The following is a 10,981-nucleotide window of genomic DNA, read 5'->3' on the forward strand; positions in this document are numbered from 1 at the left end:
GCCATTTGGCAGTATCTGGGTGCTATTAAAACATTTATGTCCAAAAAAACAATTGGGCAGTTTCTGGGTGCTGTTAAAAAATTAAATGTATTTGTGTCCAAAAGGCAATTAGGCAGTCTCTGGGTGCTGTTAAAAAATAAAATGTATTTGTGTCCAAAAGGCAATTAGGCAGTCTCTGGGTGCTGTTAAAAAATAAAATGTATTTGTGTCCAAAAGGCAATTAGGCAGTCTCTGGGTGCTGTTAAAACATTTGTGTCCAAAAAGCAATTGGTCAGTATCTGGGTGCTTTTACAAATAAAATTCATATCAAACCCTGCAAGCAGACTTAGGGCCTGATTCAGACCCACTCGCAAGCGGCTGTCCGCTCGCAAGTGGGTCGATGTTGTGCACTGAGCATGCGCACGACGGAGGGAGCTCCGTCGTGCGCATGCGCCAGACGCGACGAGCGAAGGACTTTCCTTCGCTCGTTGTGTCTGATCAAAGGGGGCGTGCTGTCGATGTTGATTGACAGCACGCCCCCTTTGGTGGGCGTGCCGGGGGCGTGCCTCCCTGACGGGGGCGTTCCCAAGGGAACGCCTACCGTCAGAAGCCGGCCCACTGACATCACCAGTGATGTCAGTGGGAGTGATTTTGGCTCTGATAGAGCCAAAATCACTCCGGGGCTTGCGGTTGAAAACCTCAACCGCAGGCTCCGGCTCGCAGTTTCGATGGTCGCGATGGTCATGACCATCGCGACCATCAAACTGCACGCTCGTATAGGCTGTGGGTGGTGACCCACAGCTATACGAGCATCCAGGAGGACGCTCCATTTTTATGGAGGGCGGCCCTCATTCAGAGCGTGTGCTCTGCTCAGAGCGTACGGCTCTGAATGAGGGCCTTTAAACGGAAGATACATGACTCCCTTAGCTACACCCAGTGGTATGGCCTCCGCCAGCACCTGGTTCCTAATTTGCTTTTTATTCAAACCCTTTGTGTGACAGGCTCTCACCCCACAAATCTAACGATTAATGCCCATTGTGATTACACATTATTATTCGTAGCATCCTCATGGGTTTCTCATTATTACAGAATATTTACACCTACTTTATTGTTCTGACTGTTATTTTTGTCCCAAACCCAAGAATTGAATCCTTCTTATTAACTATAACTTACTTAAGCCTAGAAATAACAACACATACAACCATACTTACCTACTTTCTCTTAATCCTCCCCAGTTGAAGCCCGGAGAGGAGAAGCAGTTGGGTGGTGATTGGGGTGGATCCAGATGGTTTGCATCATTCTTATAGAATTACATCATTTGGCCCAGGGCAGGATGCGGAAGAAGTGCCCACTCTTCCAGGGGTGTGGGGGGTTACTCAAAAAATCGGGAGCCTCCCGCAGATCTCGGGAGAGTAGGCAAGTATGCATACAACTTTTGGAAAGCTGAGGTCACAGCATTTATTAATAATCAAATGCCAATCGTCTTGTCACAAAGGCATACATAAAGAGATCTGGAATCAGGGACATAACTAGGTATTTGAAGGCCCCATAGCAAAAGTTTTGTAAGGGCCCCTATGTACCACCCAGTAGTGAAAAATGCATATAACACATGCAACTTTGACAAGGAAGATAGGAAGATGGGTCCCCATCAGCTCTGGGCCCCATAACAGCTGCACCCCTTGCACTAATGGTAGTTATGCCCATGTCTGGAATTGCCTACAGTAAAACCTACTCTCCTGTAGCAATGTACAGTAAATTTCACTTAGTCATTGCTATATCTGCCTTGTACAATTTTTTGCTATACCAATTAAACTTGACTCAGTTTTCTTGAATGGAGAACTGACAGAGGAGATACACATGGAACCTCTTGAGCATTACTGTGAAAATATGTTCAAAGAAGGAGAAATCTGTCTATTAAAGAAAGCTTTGTACAATCTATAACAGAGTGGTCATTGTTGGCCTTACTAGAAATGGATTTTGTGCTTTCAAAGAAAGCAGTGCAGTGCCATCTTGCCACTGTGTTGAGTGTGACGGTAATGCAAGACCTGTTACCCACCTCCATTACTCACTAACGCTGCAGTACATGACTGGTTTGTCTTATGTACACAGTCTGCTTCCTCCGCTATCTATATACTGATACTGTGAGAACGGCTGTACAACTGCACACTTCAATAAACAACCCTGGTTACTGTAAGTCTCACTACATGCTCCACATCATATGCAGATTCCACTAGTGTCTACTATTAACCATCTTGTGTTAATGCTAGTAGTGCAACAAATCTGGTGGCAGGTGGTGATGATAAGCAATCCAAACTACATGCATAAGCACTCAGAAGTTGTTTAGTAGGTGAATTGGAAATGTTGGCACAGAGGGCCTGATTTAGACCGCTCGCGAGCGATGAGCGCTCACAAGCAGGTCAATGTTGGCCAAGTGCGCTTGCGCATGAGGGAGCCGGCTCCGTCGTGTGCATGCACGAGACCCGCCTAGCGACGGGCAAGCCGTCGCTATGGGTCTCGCTACAAAGGGGGCATGTTGTCGATGTTGAGTGACAGCATGCCCCCTTTGGTGGACGTGCTGGGGGCGTTGCTGCCCAGATGGGGCCGGCCCCACTGACATCACAAATGATGTCAGTGGGAGTGCTTTGGCTCTGATAGAGCCAAAAGCACTCCAGGGCTTGCGGCAGACGAGACCCTACCACAAGGGTCTCGTCGCAAGCCCGATGGTTGCGATGGTCTTGACCATCGCAACCATCTTTTTGGCCACTCGCTATAGCTGTGGGTGGTCACCCACAGCTATGCGAGCGGCCAGGAGGCCGCTCTAAAAAAAGAGAGGGAGGGCACTGATTCAGAGCGAGCACTCTGAAAGAGCGTCCGGCTCTGAATCAGGCCCAGAGCCCCACGCTTGACAGCTACTGTGCAGTTTTCACTTATATTTGTGGGGGAGTGGCAGAACTTCATGGAACATACAGTATATATAGATAACCGCTTACATTTTCAGTACATGCCACCACACCCCCACATTAAATGGTATCTTCCACAATATGTTGTATAATTTGCAGAAAAGATGGCAATGTGCCACAATATAAGTGACTGTGAACAAGACTTATTAGTAAGTGCCAGAGAGATGGGTCACTCTATCTGTGAAATCAACATGAAATTTGGATTTTCATGGGCAACAATTTCAAGGGGGTAACCTGACTACACAACATCATAAAAGACATTGAGCGTGCTACACCATGGTGGCCGACTAACAACTCTGGATGATCATGTACAGCATCATCTGGTACGCATTGTTACATACGACTGGCGTGCCACAGGTAACAAATTTAATGATGAGTTTACCAGAAACATCAGTGTTCAAACCATGGAACATTCCTTATCTTTATGGGGTATAGGATCTGACAGCTCATTTGGGTTCCATTGCTGATCCCACAACATAAGGTAATCGAGGTTCCAACTGTTTTGAGCAAACAGACGATTATGCTTGTAGAAAAAAACTAAGAAGGAAATGGACAAGGCATGCCTACAAGGGACAGTCCAGGGCAATCATGGCTCTGTTAAAGTGTGAAGTATTTTCAGCTGGCACATATTAGGACCCCTGATACATCTGCAGATATCACTGACTGGCGGAAGCTACGCAACCATATCTGCAGATTACTTGCACCCATTCATGTCATGCATTCACTTAGACATGAGAGGGCTCTTCCAGCACAACAATGCACCACTGCACAGGTCCGTAGCAACAAGTTTATGGCTGGAGAAGCATTCCTCTGAGTTTGGTATCATGAGTTGGCCTCCTTGTTTGCCAGATTTGAACCGATGAGAACACATGTGGGATGTAGTTTGTGACATTAGTGGTTTTGAAGTCAGAGTCAGAACCTGAGGACTGGTCTGATGGGTTGTATAGAATAGCGGTGGTTGAATCAGATGTCTACCCATAGGGTGAGACCCATGCAGTAATTGCCTGATGTCTTCAGAGAGGTCAGTGACAGCTGGAAGGCTCCCTGTCCGTCCCTAGAGCCACTTGAGTTGAACTCAACCCCATACCCTAAATACAGGAATATGGAGCCTGAACCAGTGATTGAGAACTCAGGGAACAGAGCAGTGAGTAAAACAGGAAATAGGTAGCCCGTCTGGAATCTGCTGACAGATGCTGCAAACGAATTACCAGAGCTAGGTCTTTGGAGACTAAACTCTCAAAAAGAAATCCAGATCAAGATCCAGTCCTCAGCAACAGGAGTGAACACTGAAGCAGAAACTCAGCACAAACCCTAACACTCTAAGAATGTACCCTCAGGGCAACAGCCACCATTGATAGAAGTGCCGATGGTAGTTGTTGCCCTGAAGACCTCTGATTCAGCCACCACTATTCTGCTATGACCTAAAAGTCCAGTGCACAGGTCCTGAATCAAAACCCCAAACGTGACAATTTTTTCTGACCATACGGATCTGAGCACGAAACAGGCCCAAGGGACAGACTTTGCCCAGGAACTGGCAGAATAGGTCAAACATCAAGAGTCCTATCTACAACAAATCCTCAGATGTCTACAAGATCTTCAAATTTGTTTGGACACTGTGCAGACCTCCCCACCTCATGCACATAATATGCCTTCTACTGCATCTGTGCATACTAACTTTTTGCCATCTTCTCCCGGACTCAGATTGCCAACTACCGCAAAATTTGATGGCAATCCAAAAGAATGCAGAGGGTATCTCAATGCACAATACATTTCGAGCTACAACCTCAGCATTTTCCTTCCATACCCACTAAGATGGTATATATAGTTTCCTTATTAGTGGAACAAGCTTTAGCTATTGCTTCTGGCTACAGTGATCAGTTTGCAGTATCTGTCAGCAGATTCCAAGTGGACTACCGATTACCTGTATTACTCCCTGCTCTGTTCCCTGAGTTCTCAAAAATTGGTTCCGGCTCCTAATCCTTGTATTCAGGGTAAGGGGTTAAGTTCCACTCAATTGGTTCCAGGGGTTGAGATTACTGCATGGATCGCAGCCCAAGAGAAGGCCTCTGATTCAGCCACTGCTATTCCACTACGATCTGTCAGCTCAATCCACAGATCCTGACTTGGATCTCAAAACCCCAAATGTGACACTACGTGTCATCAATGGCAGCCTTCCACCACCGACAAATATTAGGGAATTGTGGTCCATTATTCAGGATACATGGTGTACACTATCTACACAATACTTCAGAGAGTTAATGGAGTCCATGCACCGTCCTGTTGTAGCTGTAATCTGATCGAAAGGAGGACCTATGCAACAGGTTCTGAGTTTCAATAGAGAAAAGTATTAAATTTGATCATGCTTACAATTTAACTGTGGCATGCTTTGTACTCATATATGGCCCATACAGAAGCGGTATTAAATACCGCCGTCCCTCTGGCCGGCAGTTCGAATCCCGGGTGCGGCAGGCCGACAGAAGCAGAGATCCCGGCAGTGGAAGCCCGACAGCGCTGAAATCCCGATCGTCCGCAGGTAAGTAAAAACTAACCTAACCTAACCCCCTAACCCTAACTCTCCTTAGGGGTGCCTAACCCTAACCTCCCCCCCAAGTGCCTAACCCTAATCCCCCCTGTAAGTGCGTAACCCTAACCCCCCCTTCCCCGCTGCCTAAACCTAAGTCCCCCGGGGGGGTGCCTAACCCTGAGTCCCCCCCGGGGGTGCCTAAACCTAACCCTCCCTCCCCCCAGCCTAACCCTAACCCTCCCGGGGATGTGCCTAACAATAAGTCCCCCCGGGTACCCTAAAACTAACCCCCCCCCGCCGCGGCTACCCGCTCGCGGCGCCCGGCGCCTGTCTTCCGGTGTCGGGAAAATGACAGGCGTCTAGATATAGACGCCTGTCATTTAACCTCCGCCGGAATAAAGCAGTCGGGAAGCCGGCTGTCGGGATTAAGACAGCCGGTTTCCCGATTGCATCCCGGCCCATACTCATGTTATATCTAACCATTTCATTAGGGGTATTTGGGAAACTATGCACATGTATCAGGGGCGTATCTATAATGGGTGCAGGGTGTGCGGGGAACACGGGCCCCTTGGTCCAGGGGGTCCCCGCACTGCACACTCTGCACCCATAATATCACTTACCTCTCCGGAGTCCCACATCGGCGCGGGGTTGTGGCGCTGTAAAACGACTGGAAAATAGCCACGGCGGCCATTTTCCTGTCATTTGCACATGCGCAGTACAGGTAAAATGGCCGCGGCGACCATTTTCCCGGTGACCTGTGCATTCATTATAGACTCAGGGCGCACTCTAGTGCCCAGAGTCTATAACTCCGGCGCTGACCGCGCACAGCTCAGTGCACTGCTGGCTGCCGGGGGGAGAGGAGGGGGCCCGTGTCGGAGACTGCACACGGGCCCCCTCCTCTCTAGAAACTCCCCTGACATGTATTGTAAGTGTTTCTCACTAGCGGGGTTCTGTATGATGCACTTATCATTCTCTAATTAAAAAGGATAGTTCCTATTGTACAATATATGTCACTGGAAATTGCCCTATTTTACAATTTTATTTAATTATTAATTGTTACTTATATAGCGCTTCCATATTCCATTGCGCTTTATAATTGGAGACTAACAGCATATTACTTTCCTTATTGTCTGCATATTGAATTCATTTATTACCATTTATTGTTGTTCTCTGATTAGTTATTGAAGTGGATTATACATAAAGAAAATTATGGTATAATCAATTTAGCAATCTTGTTATTATTGGAACAAGCTCAGAGAGTCAGTATCACATCTAATGTGCTTAGGTTCACAGATTCAGCAGCAATGTATCCCTGCTAACTATTTTACAATGTTTACTGAGTATTTCCAGACAGACAGAGAAGGTAAGGGCTCAGGTGTGTTTAGCTTTTGGGTTATAATAACCACATAACCATGGAAAGCTAGACAAATTACAACATCTAAAACATCTAATTGTGTTCTCATTATATAGCCCACGGCTCAACTAGTAAATAATCATTTCGGCCCTGGTATTCAAGGAAAAGTTCAATTTAAAATAAATTATACAATTGCAAGTAGATATTGATTGTTGTAGCAAAGAGACATGTTATTTATTCTGCACTTCATGGTGTTAAAGATTGTTCCGAAGAGTTCAATATTATATGTTTGTGCTTGTTGTTTTCTAACTCTGTTTGACTCCTTTCTAATTTGCAGAATTAGTCCACTTTTAGTGACTCACTCGGCACCCTAGAGCAAAGCAAAGCTGGGAAATTACTCCATCAATACCTATACTTTTCTAATCCAGTCCGTGTGAGCAGTGGAAAGGAATACGGAGAGCTTGTTTCAGCATAATGCCAGCCACATGACCTTTACTTAGAGCACTGTACAGTTTCTGATTCCTTATTGCTAAATTGGTTAATAGGTTGTAAACAGTAAAGAGAATTAGAGGTCAAGTAAAGGGATGGGTGAATAACTGCAAAAATGTTGCAGTCATTTGGAGTTGGCTGCCCATTTTGTAAAATGACTAAATAGGAAAAATGCACTGTTAAATATGTCAATGTGAATAAATGGCTATGTACAGCCAGGTGCATAAATATTGGGACATTGACAGAATTTTCATATTTTGGCCTCTATTCACCACCACAATGGCTTTGAAATGAAACAAACAAGATGTGCTTTAACTGCAGACTTTCAGATTTAATTTGAGGGTAATTACATCCAAATCAGGTGAACGGTGTAGGAATTACAACGGTTTCTAAATGTGCCTCCCACTTTTTAAGGGGCCAAAAGTTATGGGACTATCAACTCAAAAGCTATTTCATGGACAGGTGTGGGCTATTCCCTCGTTATTTCATTATCAATTAAGCAGGTAAAAGGTCTGGAGTTGATTCTAGGTGTGACATTTGCATTTGGAATCAGTTGCTGTCGACTCTCAATATGAGATCCAAAGAGCTGTCACTATCAGTGAAGCAAGCCATCGTTAGGCTGAAAAATCAAAACAAACCCATCAGAGAGATAGCAAAAACATTAGGTGTGGCCAAATCAACTGTTTGGAACATTCTTAAAAAGAAAGAATGCACCGGAGAGCTCAGCAACACCAAAAGACCCGGAAGACCACGGAAAACAACTGTGGTGGATGACAGAAGAATTATTTCCCTGGTGAAGAAAAACCCCTTCACAACAGTTGGCCAAATCAAGAACACTCTCCAGGAGGTAGGCTTATATGTGTCAAAGTAAACAATCAAGAGAATACTTCAGAAGAGTGAATATAGAGGGTTCACCACAAGATGTAAACCATTGGTGAGCCTCAAAAACAGGAAGACCAGATTAGAGTTTGCCAAATAACATCTAAAAAAGCCATTACAGTTCTGGAACAACATTCTATGGACAGATGAGACAAAGATCAACTTGTACCAGAGTGATGGTAAGAGAAGAGTATGGAGAAGGAAAGGAACTGCTCATGATCCAAAACATACCACCTCATCAGTGAAGCATGGTGGTGGTAGTGTCATGGCGTGGGCATGTATGGCTGCCAATGGAACTGGTTCCCTTGTATTTATTGATGATGTGACTGCTGACAAAAGCAGCAGAATGAATTCTGAAGTGTTTCGGGCAATATTATATGCTCATATTCAGTCAAATGCTTCAGAACTCATTGGACGGCGCTTCACAGAGCAGATGGGCAATGACTCGAAGCATACTGCAAAAGTAACCAAAGAGGTTTTTAAGGCTAAAAAGTGGAATGTTATGCAATGGCCAAGTCAATCCCCTGACCTGAATCCGATTGAGCATGCATTTCACTTGATGAAGACAAAACTGAAGGGAAAATGCCCCAAGAACAAGCAGGAACTGAAGACATTTGCAGTAGAGGCCTGGCAGAGCATCACCAGGGATGATAACCAGCGTCTGGTGATGTCTATGCGTTTAAGACTTCAGGCTGTAATTGCCTGCAAAGGATTTGCAATAAAGTATTAAAAAGTGAAAGTTAGATTTAGGATTGTTTAGTTTGTCCCATTACTTTTGGCCCCTTAAAAAGTGTGAGGCACATATAGAAACCATTATAATTCATACACCGTTCACCTGATTTGGATGTAATTACCCTCAAATTAAATCTGAAAGTCTGCAGTTAAAGCACATCTTGTTTCTTTCATTTCAAAGCCATTGTGGTGGTGAATAGAGGCCAAAATATGAAAATTCTGTCAATGTCCCAATATTTATGCACCTGACTGTAGTTACTATGTCGACATTCAGATTGTCAACAGGTTCAGAAGGTCAACATATTGGGTCAGAAGGTCACCATATTCATAATGTCGACATTGGCAAAATGTTGACATGTTCATAGGTTATGAACATATGAGTGTTAGGGTTAGGCTGCGGTTAGGGTGAAATAATACTGTTGACATCCTCAGTCGAAATTCATAATGTTGACATTACTTTTTCACTGTCAACTGTCAACACTGTGATTATCAACATTGTGAGCATGTCAACATGGCATACAACACCTGAATAAATGTGCCATAACTCATACAATTAATTGTACTAAGGTTACAGCACAAATGTCACATTTTCTGTGTCCAGAGTTATGTTTGGAATGTGGTCATGGGCAGGGCTATTTTTCTGGAAAAATAGGTTCAGGAACTGTCGGTGGAGCTACTGTAGGTGGATCTATAGAAAAACAATTATATATACTGTACAATATATATTAGAGATGTGATTTTGGATCTAAATTGTTTTTGCCAAAACCTCACCTCCGTCTTTTGTTTTCGTGTTTTGGTTTTGGATCTGGATTTTTTCTCAAAAAATAAAAAAAAACAGCTAAAATCACATAAAATGGGCCTTTTTTTGTTCCTACAGTATTAATAACCTCAATAACATTTATTGCCACTCGTTTCCAGTCAATTTTGACCACCTCACAGCTCACAATATTGATTTATTTTGTCTAGTTAAAGGGCCAAAAGGTTGCATCCAGCTTTCTGGCTCAAAACTGATTGATATAATTATTAATAGAGTTGAGAACTGTGCAAAGATGATGGCTGCGATACCCTTGAGGATTGAAGAATTGATAGTTGATAGTTGGTGCAGCCCCTGGGTGTAAAATTGATAATAAATTAATTAAAAAACAAATCATTGGTTCCTAAACCAACCATAACATTAATTTAAAATGTCAGGCAGCAATACCCCAACCAGCATATAATGGAAAAAGGTGCAAGATGGAATAGTCCTTGGGCCCTCCCACCCACCCTTACGTTGTATACGAAACAGGACATTCACAGTTTAACAAACCACTAATTTCAGTGACAAGGACTGCCAGTTTTGGCTGAAATGATTGGTTTGTTTGGACACCCATAAAACAAGCTGCCAATGTGCATTGGACATGGAAATGAAAATGATCCCTTACACAAACTGGCTTTACATTACAAGTTGTTGTCGTCCTCATCATCCCCATCAGTGTGTACATCCTCTTCTTCACACAATATTAATTTGTCCCCACTGGATTCCACCATAGGCGCCTCTGTAATTTTTTGATGTAAATGTTGGTAGAGGTCTTCCTCGTGGAATTTGTAACTCATTTTAATGAACATCATATTTCCAACATTTTGAGGAAGCAGGGCAGTTTCTAGGGTCTGAGGCTCCCAGTGCGAGCAGTCAAAATGCGCCCCCCCCCCCCTCGAAGCAGTAATATTGTGGAGTGGGCGTGGCATCATCGTGAGGGGGTGTGGTATCACAGTAAGGGAGCGTGATTTAGAAAGACCACAGAATGACAGCCACCGTGACTACTGAGTACAGGGGTGTCTAACCTGTCAGAGGCAAAGCGCTGAAAAATATGTGTAGCTAAACAAAAGATAGACTGCATGCGCACAAGCCCACCCCGCATTTCTGTGTGCATGCCTGTGGTGTGACATTTGCAGAAGTATGACCTTGCATCACACCCGGTTTTAGTCGCATTGGGAGCGAGCCCAGCCAGATCCACATAAAATACACTGCAACAAACCACTTCCACATAAAATATATTGGAAAAGCCAGAGGCACATAAACTACGT

The sequence above is a fragment of the Taudactylus pleione genome, unplaced genomic scaffold (assembly GCF_031769625.1).
Source record: "Taudactylus pleione unplaced genomic scaffold, aTauple2 ptg000959l, whole genome shotgun sequence".
NCBI classification, from domain to species: Eukaryota; Metazoa; Chordata; class Amphibia; order Anura; family Myobatrachidae; genus Taudactylus; species Taudactylus pleione.